The 16,509-nt window shown below is 39.5% G+C and overlaps 1 protein-coding gene across 1 annotated transcript in view; it reads right to left on the bottom strand.

The window, feature by feature from the left end:
* LOC121516999 (acid-sensing ion channel 1A-like) overlaps positions 1–16,509 on the bottom strand; it is a 99,662-nt gene that overhangs the window by 32,704 nt on the left and 50,449 nt on the right. The gene's annotated exons all lie outside the window — the stretch shown is intronic.

A 16,509-nucleotide genomic window follows, 5' to 3' on the forward strand; every position in this document is an offset into this window, starting at 1 on the left:
ACCAAAGAAAACAATAGCTGATAAACAGAGGCAGCAGAGCCTACGGGCCACTATCCGTCTCAGAGAGCAACTAATCGTTGGTTTAATGCAATCCTTCGTCTCCATGGTGGTGGACTTGCAGCTGCACTGCACACTGAGAGGAAATAACTCCCTGAGGGAGAGATTCTCTGCAATTCCCACTGCTTTGGTCGGCAATAAATGAAGAGAGAGGGATTTTTTTTTGTGTGTGTGTAATGGCTATGTTAAATAACTGCTGAAAAATGATACTCTCAGTGCTGAAGGGTTTTGGTAAGAAATGGCAATTTGGATGAGAGAAATAAATGTCTCAGATTTGTCAGATCACACTGAATCAAAGCTGTTCAGTGTTCTATAGAGGCTTTCTGAGTCAGGTGGCGTCCTCATACTCTCCCCAAGGTGAGCAAAAGTAAGTACAGTGGCATAGTAAATGGCCCCTCGGAGGACTAAGACATTAACTACCAGCACTCCAAGTGATGGTGCTCATTTTTATGATCTAATTATATAAAATTAAATAGGAACACGGTAGCTTAAAAGTACTTGCATTGCTTAAATTTTTTGTGCTAAAACATTAATTTCAGAATTATCACCCCCTTTCCTTCCTCTCTCCCCATCCCGGGTGCAGCACCTCATTATGCGGCAGATCCATATGGGATGTTAAAACCACCTCTGCTATGCTGTTTCCCTGCGAGACCCGATCATCACTGTCGCCTACAAATCTCCTGTCTGCCTGCTTGTGCCAGCCATGTGCAGAAACCCACGCTCGCAGACAGCCAGAAAGCAGCGTGATCGCTCCAGTGTGCGCCGCCCTCTCGTCACACTTAGCTGAGTAAACATCAGGGGGTAAACAGCCCCCAGGCCCATCAGAGGGGGCAGAGGACTCGCTACAGCTGAGGGCACTTTAAGTGGCAGACAGCAGGGTTAAGTAGGATTAAATCTTCATGTGTCAAGTGTGAAGGTTGCCTTTATCTGCCTGGATCTGTTAAGCCATCAATGAAACACCTGTGCATGCTAACAAAATTTCATGAAAAACTGAAATACATAGAGATTAAATGATAAAACAACTTAACTGAGAGCATGAATGAAGTGACAACTTCAAACAGGAAATGTAGCACATACAGGCTGTGCAAGGACTGCCAATCCAGAGGCCAAAAAACAGAAATTATAAACCAGACCAGATATCATGGCTAAGCTCAGGGTCTCTAAGGTAAAAGGATTTTGACAGCCTGAGGAAAGAAACTTCTTCTCAGCCTCTCTGAGCTCGCCTCCAGGCTGCAGAAGTGCTTCCATGACAACAACCAAGAAGACATTGTTGAGGAGCTGGTGTCCGTCCTAAGCTCAGAGTTTTAATGTTGCGCCAGAACAATGACCTAAGATGACCTCATGATCATGACACCAAGGATAAAATCCACTGAATATTTCATCAAGTAGAGAAGAAAAAGATAGCAGGAAAGAAAAGAGGAGATAAACAAGGTGTGCAGTCTTTTATAGGGGGCGGGGCCTGCATAAATCTGTAGACTTACAGTGCCTACAAAAAGTATCCGCACCTTTACTGTTATTGATTTTTATAAATAACTCGTGGTCAAAATGATTTGGCTTTTTTGTAAAAAAAAAAAAAAGGACAAAAAAACTCTTTAATGTCAAAAAAGATTTCTACCATGGCTACCATTACACCCTGAAAACAAAAGAACACTCAAAGCAATTTAGAGAAAAGGTTATTGAAAAGCAGAAGTCAGGGGATAGACACAAAAAATGTCCAAGGCTCTGATCATTCCCGGAGTTCAGATAAATCCTTCATCAAGAAATAGAAGGAATATGACACGTGTGTAAATCTGCATAGATCAGGCCATCCTAAACTGAGTGACCGGGCAAGAAGGAGACTATTGAGAGAGGCCACCGAGACACATGACTATTCTGAGGGAGTTACAAGCTTCAGCAGCTCAAATGGGAGAGACTCTCCATACAAAAACTCCAGCCAAAGATTCATGGCAGAGAGAGAAAGAGAAAGCCACTGTCAGTGGACATTTATAACAACAGAAGGAGCTGCTCTAGCAGGTGTATCACTCCTGATCAAGGCAAGCTGTCACTCCACTGCAGTGCCAACTGCCAGAAGTAGGTGAAGTTATCTAACAACTAAGGAGATGCTATGGTTGATGTCTTCTATATCAGCAAGGAGGTACTTTATACAGAAGAGCTGCTTGATTATGGTAAAAATCCTGATCATGATTATTTTGATTGATGTAATGGTTACTACATATGTTATTTTGACTGAAGAAATTGATCACAAATTCAGAAATTCTATAGCTTAAAAAAATCTACCCACATCCAAAACAATGGATGGAAATGTACAACAAGTAAACACTTGGTGCAGACAGCTGTAAAAAAAAGTTAATCACAGCAAACACACAAACCCCAACAACAGCTGCAACAGGAATACAAATGTTAGTACCCTCCTCAACAGAGACAGCAACTCTTGTAGCTTTAAAACGCCAAACTTTAAAGTAAGGCCTCCATGAGGTGTTCTGATTAGGTTTGTGCACCAGATAACCCGAGCCTTTTCAGAAAGATCGGACAGCAGCTCTACTCTGAGCTCTTTAGCCTTTCTTTAAGAGTGAACCCATGCAGCCACCCTATGGGGGGAAATTATTTCAGCTGCCTATATCCATAATCCCATTTTCCCTTCTCTGAGGGTTGGAATATAGATCGACGGGTAAATCAAAAGCTTTGCCTCCTGGCTCAGCTCCTTCTTCACCACAGTGGTCTGGTACAACGGCCACATTAACTGCTGACAGTGCACCCACCTGCCTGTCAATCTCGTGCTCCATTTTACCCTCATAAATTAACAAGGTCCCCAGATGGGCCACTTGAGCTCCCTGACTTAGGGTAGCTGATCTGTCCCAACCTGGGGAGAGATTAAATCCTACAGAAATGTATGACATTAAAGGTGTAGGTTACTACATCCAATCAGAATATTTGATCATATTTTCAGCATGGCTGGACTGACAATTTAAAAATTTCCTGGTAGCTAACGCACTTTGGGGCTAGTATGATTTATCAACAATTTTTCACTAATCACCGGCCCAGAGAGCAGAGGCCCATTGGTTGTTTTCTTCATAATGATCACATTTCCTAAGGGTCACTTTACACCTCTCCCCTCCTCACTTTGCAAAGTGAAAGTAAAATGTCTGGGGGAGGGGAAACTTTAGCGTGAAAACAGGATTTGTAAATAATCAGGAGAAAAAAAAATACTGCTGCAAGGACTCAGCAGACTGCAGCAGACTAGGCCTGATACTACATGCAGCTACATGAGGAGAAGGAGAGGTCAGACACAGTGCAGGTGTGAGACAGGGAAGAGGAGGTATGTGAACATGAGAGTGAAGCAGTGACAAGTCTGTATAGTATCAGAAACATAAGACTGTGGGCTCCCTTTATTCAAATTTATGGTAAAAAAAGTTTGAGATTAAATCTGTAGCTCCTCTGTCATCTAAAGAAATTTAAGTGTAAAAGTGCTACATTAAAGGAAAAGCTCTGACTGGTTATGTCTGAGTGTGTCAGCATTTTCATCAGTGTAAGATTTGAATACTTACAGTATTGATATTAGAGTAAATATTTCCTGTGAGTGTTTTGGTGTTATACTAGTATCACTGCTATATATAAATGTATATTACCTATTTATGTCATTATTCCAGTAAATTAGATTAATTTGGACAGTGAAATAATTAATTTAAATATTTATATTATATTTGGGCCTGTTTAATTGGAACTTATGATGAATTATGCCAATTTCTTTTAATTGCTTTCTTTTTATGTACTTATAACTTAAATAATATGGTGTCCACCATACTCTCCTCACAGAGCTATGGAATAGTTTATGGGAATAAACAGAAGATCTACTCATCAAAGAGGAAAAAGAAATGGGATACACCAGGCTGGGAAATTAGCACCTGCCACCAGCCAAATGTAGGTACTTTTGAGGACTGCCAGATGAATTTGCTGGACCTACGGCCACTGGCTCAGGAAAATAAAAGTTGCATAACCTAACAATGATTTTCTTTAACTGAAAATGGCGTAAATTAGCCCCCCTTTTTATCATCTTGTTCCAACTGACTTTATGAGCAAAGCTGAGCAGACCTACATGCTCACTCATCAAAAAATCTGCCTGTTTACAGGCCACAGTGTGCTGGGATGGACTGACTCAGTATCAAATCAAAGTAGTTCTACTTTAGTTGGTGTATCTGCTAAAGGTGTGCTTGAACCAATGTCTTGCTTGATGCAAGTCCAAGGCCGTTCATATGATATATATAACATAGCATCACTAGATTTCTGCAGCGGCACATTCTCTGCCCTACCTGCCATCTTCTTGGTGTCCATTGTTTTATTTTATCTAAAAAAGCCCTCTTAAACCTAAGTATTGCTCACAATCACTAAGAAAACGCAGATATTTATAGTTTTGAGACCAGTTCAATGGGTCAATGTTGTGTAGTTAAAAATGAAGGGATATTCCCTGGTGATTCACTTGTATTAGAAAATACCATGAGTTTGGTTTTATCAGCATTTAAGACTAAGCAAAGTTTCTGCAGAGAAGACTGAACAACAATAAAAACAGACTAAAAACTCAAAAGCCTGCTAAAGTGATGAACAACAAAAAATAATGATGTCATCTGCATAAAAAATACACAAGGCATTTGACAAGTTATCACACAGATTGTTGACATAATGGAGAATACCATAGGTCCTTAGACTGAACCTTGAGGAAAACCTTTAGGACCTCCAGAAAAGAAGAGGTAGATCCAGCCACCTGAACACATTGTCAATCAGATAGCTGGACAAACCATGATGCTGCTTGGTTTGACATGCCAATGTAATGAAGAACATTTATCAGTTAACTGTGTATCAAATACCTTGCATAAATCAGAGCTGCACACTATGCATGGTAAATGAGAAACTAGTCAACCTCAAGCAAAAAGGGTCATCACACAGCAGTAAAGTTGACAAGTCGACCAGTTGACTAGTCCAGTGTTTCCCAACCATTTTTCCTTGGCGGCCCCTAAATGTACCTTAGAAAAATGGAGCCCCCACAGGACCCAAGAAAGAAGACAAAGTTACACACTGTTGTTGAAAATTAACAGAAATTTTAATTGTTTCATTGATAAAACCCTAGAAGGGCCTATGTGTGCTTTTCTTGTCAAAAGACCTTTGTATAAACAACTTAATAACTGTTTAATCCTGGTTTTAATCAATATTTGCAGATCTAATTTTGGCAGCCTCAGAACAGACAAAGCCTCGCGCCCCCATAAGATCTTTGGCGCCCTGGGGGGTCCTGGACCCCAGGTTGGGGATCACTGGACTAGTCTATGCAGTCCCTAGTCTGTATACAAACAGGAAGTCAGTTAGTTTCATCTAAATGTGATTGTGATTATTTTTAAGTTTCTCATCTTGTGTATTTTTAACAAACACAAGTAAAAAAAAAACACTCTACATAGGGCTGAATGATTCCAACATGGTGCAAAAACAGTTTCAAATGCAAAATTGTGAAATTCTAAAATGCCACATGCGAAGTCAACACCTCATTTCTGCAACAAATGTTGTTTCCTTTGAATGATTTGCTCTTTAAGTTTAGATGAACCTCACATCTCTGTGGTGAAACCAAACACTGACACAACTTAAGTTACAAACTAGTTTCAACACAGGGTTGAGTAAGAACTCAAAACCCTGGCTTAAAGGTCACATATTATGTAAAATACACTTTTTCAGACTTTTCTAACAAAAATATGTGCCCCTGGCCTGTCCACAACCCCCCTAAAGAATCAGAACAACCCCCACTTTCTCCACCCTTCACCCCCTCATGATGTCATGTGGGGAGTTAACACCGCCCCCAGGCTCGGTTGGCCCTCCCACTTGGAAGAAAGTTCTCCTGATCCTCTTCTCAGCTGGCAGCTGATCGGGAGAGCAACATCCATTAAGCCACATCAATTTCCTGAAGGGGGCGGAATCAGGGACAGAGTCAGACAGCTCATTAACATTTAAAGCTACAGACACAGAAACAGCTCGTACTGAGCGGGACTGAAGCAGAGGGGTTTTTAGACATGCAAAATTCAATACTGGTGTGTTTTTTCACTGACAAACTTCACAGGTTTTGGGGACCTCTGAAACCAATATATACTTGTCTTAAAGAGGTAAAATATGTAATAAAAAAGACTCCTGTGCCATCAATAACATCCCTTTCCTCTTATGGCTCCTTAAAAGTTAAACAAACATGTTAGGTTACAATACATGATGGATGCTGCAGAATTATCTCATTTTTCCCTCTAAAACAAGATGTGTTATTGTCCATCTATGAATATATGTCCCTGTTATATTTCAGCAGCCTGAGCAAACCAACACATCAAAACACACTCTAAACAACAGCTCACAAAGGTCTGTATAAATTGTGCCTGAGATAAAATGACAGGTCACTGAGGGCAGGTTTAAATTAGTCTTGGTTGTCAGATGATTGCGTGTCTGTCTGCCTGCAGAGGCAAAGACAAAAGGTTAGCTGTAAATTACACATGATAAGCTCTAATAGGTGTTGGTGATAGATTTTTCCTTTACAATAGGTAGTGGATTCTTTGATAGGCTTTGAGACTCTTTATCAGTCATTCTGCCCATATGTGTCATCATTTGAATATTTAAATTTGCACGTGCCTCCTAGGTGCATGTCTAATTATGCAATGGAAAACATTGAGCTGTAATCAGCCTCCAGCAGGATGGAGGAAAAAAAATCATTTGGGAGAGCCAAAAGGTTGTCACCAAGCACTTCTCCTGCCATCTGACATGAGCTAAGTAATTACTCCAGAAGGCTCTCCAAATTGCACGTTTCACTTTGCAAGTTCATCCTGGCTTTTGTCGCAATTTGCACCGACTTAGATCAATACTTTTAGTCTGATTGATTCAATTTTGGGTCTTATTTAAACAGGTTTTAACTGCTTTTTCTAGGTGATGAAATGAATACAGAGTCTACCAGCTCTTTCTTAACGTATTTCTAAGGTGTGGTGACACCACTGTGCTGCATTATGTGTGCTGCTAAAGCTTTACATAATGGAAACCTCGAGTACTGTGCATGCTGAGCAACAGCCGGGCTGCTTGCGAGGAAAAAGCCACATAAATAAGTAAAAAACAGTGTGTTGGATGTTGAGAAGAAGCCTGTATGTAAGTATGGACATATGGTAATACAGTATGTGGGGGGTGACGGTACACATATATGCACAGATGCACACATGCTGACGGACGATGCGTGACTCACATGCATCTATGGTGCCCTGCAAAACAAACAAACGGTTCATAGTTCAGCCGCACAATAGAGTACTCAAAGATTTATTTTAGGAACCGTTCCATGATTCAACATCTGAGTGGATGAAAAAGCAGCTGAGCTCCTCAAGGGGGATGAGTTGGGACCAGCTCATATAGTGGATCTGCCCTGGGATGGAAACTGGACAGCAGGGAGAGCCATCAAAGCCAAAGACTCAGAAAGAAGGTAGTCATCATCGCTTTCATTTGGAAGTAAACAGACTTCAGAGTATGATCTGCAGGAAAAGAGCACCTTGAAGCTCCTCTTACATCATCTGTCTTTCATTTTGCTGTTCCTAAAATACACGCGCCATCCTGTGATGGTGGGACGAACCCCAATTAATGACTGAATCCATTACAGGGACTCCTGTCACTTTTTGGTGCAGTTTAGAGGGCGGGCAAACTGTCAGGAGGGAAAAAAGGCCCTGTGGCTCTTCCCCTGGAGTGAACCTCCTCCGTGTGACAAATTTCACACTCTGCTGAGAGAAATCCGCTGAGGCTTTAGATTTCCCAGCCTGTCACATGCTGTTGCCAAATACCAAGAGATTAATTCATTTCGCAGATGGTCCATGTAAGCAACTCAAGACTTCAAAACACGCAGCGCACACAGAATCACTACCTGCCGAATCTCAAAGTGACAACAAGGGAAGATTCAAGCTGGGAGGAGCGATAACAGACAGCCAAACACATTCATACAGTTGGTCAACATGTGTACCTGAACATCCTGGGTTTCAAATGAATCCTGTGTAATAAAAGACAGCTACAACATGTTGGTCAAACACAACTGCAGGCACTCATTAAAAGAATCAGATTAACTTAGCAGAGAATAAACTGACAACCAGACTCCACATCCAGCTCATCAAACAGCGGCTTCTTTACTTTTAGGAGCTTTTCTGTGAGTTTCGACCTTGTGATCAGCTGTCCTAGCGCTGCTCTAGACCGTCTCATCCATTTCAAACAAGACAGTCTTGTACAGTTCAAAGAAGAAAAGAACACAAAGGAGTTTTATGCTGCGCCTCCTCTCCTATAAACCAGACATATCAGCTCTGTTTTGCTTGTCAGAATTTGTTTTTAAGTGTTGAATGGTTTCATCTTTCTACTTGTGGCTTTCTGGGAGAAAACAGCTACAGCTGTGATTTTCAACACTACTGTCAACTGGCTTTTTGTTTTATAAGCCTGTTTAGTGGAAGGCCAATCTGTACAGCTAGATTGGCCTTCAACTAAACAGGTTTAGATCAACATTAATTCTTTGTACAGCATCATCTTTAAGTGCACTAGGCAGTCTGAAATCTGTGATATCTTGAATAGCAACAAACTGTTACACATAAGAGAAAAAAGCATGCAATGTTTCCTACGAGGCTCATTTTTTAAAAAGCTCAAACACCTTTGCATCCTCTTCCATTCACTTCTGAGGGCATTTCCACACCTCTAGTTCAGCTGACCTGGTCTGAATCATGGACTTCTTTTTTACATTACTGCACAGCTATGTCAGCTTTGGTCTGTGTTCACACAGAGGCTCAGTTGTTTCTGAAGATCTTTCATGCCTTTTTTCTCAAACACATATTCCTCTGGCGATGGTTTGATCTTGAAAGGAGGCCACAATGCTTCCTGAAGTTAAACCAGATCAAGCTCAGTTCATGTTCTTTCAAGTCCCGACAAACAAACTCCACCAGAGTCTAAATGAACATGGGCCAAGGCCCACCTTTTCTTGTGGACTTGGTGTGGTTGCTTAGGCCACACCAGGGTTTGAAAACAGCCCTTCAACTCAGCACAAACAAACCATAACGGCAGAGCAAATGGACTCGAGTTCAAGTTTGGAAACAAACAGGTTAGGTGTGAAAGCACTTTTAGAAAAACTGACTAGGCTTTTCCCCTGATCCACTCCTGAAAATTACTTTACTTAAATCTGATAAGTTAAAAAAGCAGCTGCAAATGTGATGCTAATTTTTAAGCCCAATGGTAGTAATTTCAGTGCCATAATGGGCCAACAGTATTATATACTGTGTCTAAGCGTCCATATGCTGAGGCTACAGTCCTCAGCGCACTGGTCGCAGGATAGATTCACAATCTTAGCACGTTAGGTGCACGTCTTTCCCTTTTATCTCCCCCAATGTTTCTGACTCTTTAGGCTGTAAACTTTTACTGACCAAACAGCTACCTCCTTTTTCAGATGCACCCTACAGATCAATCTCATATTAGACAATTCCACATGGATCATTCAGCAGTCACAGGCTCACGCATGTAGTCTGAAAGCTCTGATTTGTTAACAAAACAAAATGAAAATCAGGCTGTCAGACTGATGAGGCATGGCAGCCAAGGGCCCAGTCCAAAACACCTGTAAGTTCTTTTTTTTAATCAATTTCCTTGGTGTGTTTAACTTATTCAACATGTTTAGAGCTTTTTCTTTTATGTGCCTAACATTTTTTTTTGTTTAAACTGTGGTGATATTGGTAAGTCTGTTCTTAGCTGTCACCTGTCTTTGGGTCATTTTGAGAGGTCTTTGAGACTCCATGTTTGCTTGAAATGCGCTGAATAAATAAATGCTGACTCAAAAGCAGCTTTTTGCAGATCTAGAAACATACAAGAAGGTGGGGCTTTAAAGGGGACTTAATATGCAAAAATCCCTTTTCAGGCTTTTCTAACAAAAATATGTGCCTCTGCAATCCCCTCAAGTACCAGAACCACCAATACAGAAGCAAGACATTTAGACCAAAATTCTTTTTAAACAATGCTATAAAAGCTTTTATGTCCCCTGTAAAAATGGGCATTTTAACATTGGTTTTATTGGAACTAATGGAGCTTTTAGAGTCAGCCTCAAGTGGACACTTGAGGAACTGCAGGTTTTATATGATAAAATGAGTAGCATGGTGCCTTCCTAATGAATCACTGTTGCAAATTTTCAGTTAACAACCGAAAAGTAGTTATAGTGAAAGATTGTACTTAACAACAGTTTACCTGCCCTTAAATGACCCCCAAAGTTAGCTGAAGCAGATTAAAATAAACTGCTTTTAACACTTGAGTGGATTTTTAGCACTAATTAAAAACTCTGTCTCTTATGAGCATTCTATCAACTGAAAAGCAGAGCCAGTGGAGCTTTCTTAAAGATATCATGTATTTGCTTAGATGCAGAGATCAGGTAACAGTCAAACCATATTAGGAGACTAGTTTTAAAGTCTGTGGATGAATGTTTTTACTGTTTAAAGATACATCAGTAGTGTACATTTACAAACCCTTGGGCTAGCTTTGATTGTAACTTATTCTCTGCTGGTGAAAATCAAGTTTTATTGTTCAACTTTCAAGAGGAATGAGCCCTCGTTCAGATATTCCTTTTATTGTTTTTCACAGCGTTTAAAGGAATAAATTGTCTGCCTCACACTGAGTGTGTTTCTATGGTTGGTCGAATGGGTGTGAGTGTGTGTCAGGAGCATTCTTGTGTTTACTGTGACGGCTGTGAACTAACTCAGAGAAATAAACACTCAGAACAGAGGAGCTGGCCTCCCCGCTGTGCTGGGAGACAGAAAAAGGACAGCAGGCATTGACACAAGTGGCACAGCAAACACTTCACACACAAACACAATCGCCCAGCCACGAGGGCTCAATTGCAGTGCAAAGTTGAAAAAAAAAAAAAACTCACATTAAGTGCAGCTAAAATGTGGGGAACTTGCTTTTTAAATATATTGTTGGAAACACGGAATCGGGGATGCATCACAAATGCTTTCTTCTAAGCTAGATGGGCGGGTCTTTGTTTGATTGACAGCAGTTTACAGGCTGATTAACAGCAGGGGGATTTGAGACAGTGCAAACAAACTTGTGAAGAATTTAAATTTTTATTTATGATCACAGAACAGTTTTCCATTACATAATGCTCCTCCAGCTGTTTTTCATTAGTCCCACACTTCTCCAGCCTCCAGCCACTATCCAATCTGTAGCAGATCCAACATGTGCATAACATCTGTATACTATTTATAATTTTTTTAAATCTGTAAGTTACATTTTTGTATTTCCTATTTTGTATTATTCATTGTACTTTTCTACTCTGTATGCTTTGCTTACACCACTCCTGCTGCTGTAAATTTGGAATTTCCCCTTATGGGACTAAAAAAGGAATATCTTATCTTATCTTTGTTGGCCTGTCCCTATTATTTTGAGATGTGCTGCTGCAATCAAATTCAAAATGAACTCATATTTTTAATGAAATGCTAAAATGCATCAGGTTCAACGTCTGATATGTTGTTCATGTTCTATTGTGAATAAAATATGGATTTATGAGATTTGCAAACCATTGCATTCCTCTTTTTTAGATAGTACCCCAGCTTTTTTGGAATTGAGGCTGTCGCTCAGATGCAACTGAAGCAAAGCAGCTCTTTAATCAGACTTCAACCACCCTTCTCCAGATCTGCCTTGGCATAACTTTAATCCACGTCATGCTCCACTGTCCACTGATACGGCAGCGTTTACATGTCCAGCTAACTGTGTTCCTGCACATGTCTACGACCTCATTTGTCTTGTTGCTTGGATCTGCATGAATCTGACGGACAGAACGTCTGTCCAACTACCTTCATAGAAATTTTTGAAAGTCCTGCCCTTCCCAAATGCTTTCTATGGGAGTTTTCCCAGATCAATGTGAAATATAACTGTGCAATGGATGAATGAAACAGTCAAGCTGGCTTGTCAGGTTACCTCTCAACACCAGGATGTGGTAACATTTGAAGTTACTCAAATATTGCTGACAGTCACATCACATAAAAAATGATAAAACATGATGAATGATAAATAATTGATGGGTTTCTCAGAAATCATCCGTTATTTACAAAGAATCATATTGTTTCATCAGGTTGATAATGTTGTTTCAGAAGATTCAATAATGTTAATACTTAATAATCGATATTTACTATCTGCATTACTGTAAAGATTTGTGAGGGCACCTCAATTATACAGTTAGTTTGTGCAAAACAATATGCAGGTCAGCTTGTTGTGCTGTTCTTTTAGTGTTAACGCAGCACTGAGAACAACAAACCCAAAATGCTGACTCCTTAAGATAATTTAGATTTAGACTGAATAAATCAGCTTCATAAAAGTTGTAGATTGCTGGCATGAAACCTTGCAGCTCCATTTTCATTCTTTTCTTTTTAAAAATCATTGTCTTTGTTACCCTTTACATCTGTCAGTGGGTTTTTATAAATTTTGAACCAAAAAGTATAAAAAAAGATGCTGACTATGACCATTTAGTGTTAAAAGATTTGAAAAATACAGCAGTTTTGACCCCCTGGGAAGAGGTGATTTTAGAGATATGAGGTTTTTAGCCCAACACCAGTGATATTCTCCCTGTAATCAAATGTGGGGGAAAAAATGGAGTTGGAATAATATAAAAAGACCAAATGAAAATTTTGGAGAAAGACTTTTCAAACTTTTAATTTAATGAGCCCCAAATAATCAGCTAATGAGCTCATGAGCTTCCTTCCTGATAAAATGCCTTTCTCAGAAAATATTTGTTCTGAAAATCTTCCAAAGCGTGGTTTAAAAGTTTGTAAATAAGGAAACTTTGCATGAAAGCAAACATGTATTGAGGAGATGTGTGGTTCTTGTTCACTACAGCAGATGGGTGATGTTTTAACTTTATTTATAGATTTAGTTAGATGTAGTGCCACTAGAAGCCTTCTTAAGTAGATAGATATCTAACATTAGTCACTTTATTTTAAGCCAAAAATTAGGGGAAAATAATGAAACAATGAAATAAAGTCTTATCTATGTGGTACATTTTGGATAAGAACATTATCTGACTGGGTAGAAAGCTAGACCTGAATCTGAACCATCAGATAGAATCAGAAATGTCACCATAACTGATGTCTTAAGGCAGGAAAAAACCCTTTTGTTAGATTCACCCTAACAAGATGTGGAAAAAAAACACTGCAGATGTGAGTGCAAAATGAAATGACAATCAGGCTATCTGGAGCTGTTTGCAAAACATTCAGAAATAATTGGCGTCTGTTGGAATGGGGAAAAGCATTTCAGAGGACATTTTACACGACCAGTAAATGAAAGCAGGGAGCAATTATCAACAGACCCGTAGCAGTCTGTGATAAACGGGTACCAAATTGATTTGCATCTGTAAATGATTAGCTTTTATAAATTATTTGTTCAGATTTTTCTACTCTGAATGCCAGTTGTGTATTTCAATTCTTTCCTTATCAGTTAGAAATAGTTGATTAGATTGATTTTGGCTCTGGTGCTTTAAATGGTTCATTTTAGAAAAGCCACTGAGCTTATAGAAAGTGAGTAGAGTTGGTGAAAGTTGAGGGTCAGCTCTGTGCAGCCTCTTGACAGACTGAGGTTTCCATGGTGACCCAGAAAAGGAGGGATAGCAGGAGGCTAACAGCTCGTTTAGATAGAGATTCACCACAATCCTTAACACCAGTCATACTCCTACTTTATGTCTTTTTTTCTATTTTATCAAAAGATTTTCAGAGAGTGAAGATGTTTCAAAGGTTTTCCTCCAAGGACAGAAAAAATCCTGCAGTGATCTCGGTCTGGAGGGAGAGCTCAGAAAATGAGAGGCATCCTTTAAAGTGATGGCATCTTTTCACTGAAATACACAAAGCAGTTAAATGATGACTTACTAAAGCACAAATCAAAGGCAAAGGCTCAGTCCTACATAAAAAAAGGAGAGTTACAAAGAGGTGACGGTGAAATCTTCCCCTACAAAAGCGGTTCCCAAAGTGGGCCATCACCACATGGTGAGGCAAAGCAACTCCAGCTGATGGCTTCAGCACTGCAGAAGGGGAGCAGTTCACTGATGCGCCCTTAGATTCAACAATGAGTTTGCAGTTCAAAACCAAGACATTTTCTACCTTTTGAGATGGGTTTTTCTTCTGTTTCCTCAAAGTGTGCTGAAAGGGGCAATAAAGCATGCAATTAATTTTAGTTTTAAAAAATTAGTGCACTAATGATGGACCTTGGTTAATCGCCATTAATGTGATTAATCTTGAAAGCCCTTGTAAAAGTCAAAAAACATTAATACCTGATTCAACAGTGCAGCAATAGAAGATTTGGACACCTAATACTGAGAGTATTTGCATGAGAATAAAAATTTGCATGCAACCTCCTGCACACAGTCCAAAGTGCACAAAAACACTGGCAATGTTTTAGTATTGAAACTTTGACATGCAAAATTTTTGACAACATATTTGTTCAATTTAGACAATTGATTGATTTATTTTTACCCAAAGCACCTGTCTGAACTTTTATTTAAGCTCTGGCACCTTTTAATTCTATCATTCACCAAAGTTTAAAAAGTGTATAGTAACCCTAGCAAGATTTTATCTCATGCTATCTAGTATTATTGAAGTATCCAAAAATATAACACCCTTTAAAGGGCATAAACACACACTTTGCATAGTTATAGGAGCTGTTTGCAGGTGAGCTTGTTATAAGTTATCTTATTTTGTGACTTGTCTTTTGAATCTCACATCAGTGATCATGATTGTAGATATTATTCAAATGAATGATACGCAACTTTATTTTCAGGTGACATTAACTGAATGCTTCAGGCTCAAAGACCAAAACAAACTGCACCTTTCTCCTCTCTCAGTGCTGGGACTGAGTGCAGCCTTCTGAATTTCCAGGCCCAGTGATTACATATTATTATTGCTCTGAAGTGTTGTAGACTGAAAAACATCTTATCTTGGTTTGGGAAGTCTGCTGGGTTTATTGACTTGCACTCTTACTTAAACTCCATAGTTTCTCTACAAAAAGCATCCCTAAGTAGGCGGGGCCGTCTCTCTTCTAGCAGGTAGCAGAGCTAACGGTAATGGTAAAATGAGTCCCTCATTTTTCTGGTGCATTTTCAGAAAACTAATCATTAGAAAAATGTCACACACTCAGTCCTTGCACACTGAGTCCACTTTGTTGTGAGGCAAAAAAGAGTTTCGCTCCAAAGGAAAAAAAGGTGTAAAGATAATACTTGGGCACTCACACTCCTGGAAAAGAAAACACTGGGTCCACCCACCCTGACAGAGATTTTCATATGGGTTATCTGCACAAGTTTGTGAGTTACGGCAATGTGCCAAGTATGAGCCAGAGTACACAACTTTTCACTTTTGTCTCTTTTATGTGGATGTGAGTACAAATTTTGTCCGTTATCTCTGATGTGCAATGAAATGCATGTAATACATGGGGAAATTACAGTGTTTAATGTGAGGTGCAAGTGAAAGAGAACGAGAGAAAGAAGGGAGCTGCAGCTGCAGCGCTGAATCGCCCATTTAAATAATCCGGATGGATGCGAAAAAATGCAAAAAAATCACACCTGTTCCAAAAGAAATGGCAAATATTTTCACAGCTGGGACAACGTGATTAGCCCAACAAGGGATCAGATTTCTTTTTGATTTGAGGCAATTTTAAATGAACAAATGGACTAAGCTGAGAACAACAAACCCTCTAATCACTCTAATTTCATTTCTTTATTAGAGCATTATTACTCAACATTTGATTTAGTTTGAATACATTTAGATTGAATCAATCGGCTATATCAATTTTTAAAATATTCCGTATTAAACCTCTACTTAAACTTTGAAAAAAACAAGTGTTTCTGATAAAAATATTGGGTTGTGCTTGATGCAGGCAGACACCTACAAAATGTCTTAAGTGCACAAAAATACTTATAACATAGGTTTTTTTTTAAAAAGCTTTTGGCCCTTTTGGAAACTATAGTTCACTAAGTAACGAAAAGTGCTTCATAACCCTAGGCATGGATATTACCCCTGATATCAAGTATTATCAGAGAATCAAAAATATGAAACACTTTGCCTTTAGATATGCAGAAGCTGCTTGTTAGACTCCAGCTAAAGTTGGGCATGTTAGAAATCCACAGGAGCTTTGAGTCTACAGCAGCTTTTTTAAACACCAAACAGCGGTTGTGTTAATGCCGGCAGCGTGAAAAGTAGCTCAATACTGCTGAGGATTGGATAAGTTCTCTTGAGGGTAAAAGAGGAAGGGAGAGGAGGGATTTTGAGAGCATATTAGCTGTTGTCCATCAGTGATTTTATGGGTCTGTCTGCATATAAACGACTCCCCTCAGCATAGCTTAAACTGCCTCCTCGACTCAAACATATATCCTAAACCGCTGTTCACTTTTACCGCATTGACATTCAGCGAGCGTTCGACAGCAGCTGT

The sequence above is a fragment of the Cheilinus undulatus genome, linkage group 11, assembly GCF_018320785.1.
Source record: "Cheilinus undulatus linkage group 11, ASM1832078v1, whole genome shotgun sequence".
Lineage (NCBI taxonomy): Eukaryota > Metazoa > Chordata > Actinopteri > Labriformes > Labridae > Cheilinus > Cheilinus undulatus.